Raw genomic sequence first — 890 nt, 5'->3', positions numbered from 1 at the left:
CAGTTCTATTACATACATTTTTGTAACAATTTTATTTCTTTTTATTATCTTTTACTCACACCTTGTTAGTTATTTTAATTTCATATATATGTATATTGGTTAGTGGTCTTCACTTATTATCTCTATTGGTTGATAACACAAGGGGAGAGTTTTTCAAAAGTTCATATTTCTATAACAATGAAATGTGGTCAAATATTATCTGAAACGAACAATCGTTGGAAGGAGCTGGATCTAAGACAATAGGCTGGAGTAAATTAGATCCAGTTGTGAAGATATGGCCCCATCAGGTCTCTCATTGCTCCCATTTATCTCCAGCCAAATAAAGAAATCACGGGCAGGCACACCTGATATATACCGCAGCTCTTGTCCGTCTGTTCAAATATTTACCCTGGTTCTATTTTCTCCATGATGGGTTAGAATCCGTCAGAAAATAAAATATATATAAAATTAAATATATACATTTTAAAAATCTTTTCTCCACTGTTGTGTATATATATATTTGGTGGGTCTTGATGATCGTTCAGTAATACAACTTTGTTATAATACATCTTTTGGCCACGCTTCGCAAGTTTATTGTTTCCATATTCATGCCCTACAATGAGAAAACACAAGTTTTTTAGAACAATTCTCTTCAAATAATTTCCACATAACTACAATTACATAGTGCAATCTCTGACTAATAAATATTACAATCAAAATATGGTTTAATACAAACATTACTTACAATTCTCAATTGCAGTGTGTTCTACATTATGATACTACCATCTTCATGTTTAGGGAAGAACTGAATCCGTTTTAAAATGAAGGTAAGGTTCGTTTAGGTTTCCCCACATGTACCAGTTTTGTTTGGTTTTTGTATATTTCTCAGCAGGTAGTCAGTCTGTTGTTAA

The sequence above is a fragment of the Halyomorpha halys genome, unplaced genomic scaffold (genome assembly GCF_000696795.3).
Source record: "Halyomorpha halys isolate HHAL.00 unplaced genomic scaffold, Hhal_1.1 Scaffold376.1, whole genome shotgun sequence".
Lineage (NCBI taxonomy): Eukaryota > Metazoa > Arthropoda > Insecta > Hemiptera > Pentatomidae > Halyomorpha > Halyomorpha halys.
Note: the sequence above shows the minus strand (reverse complement) of the source record.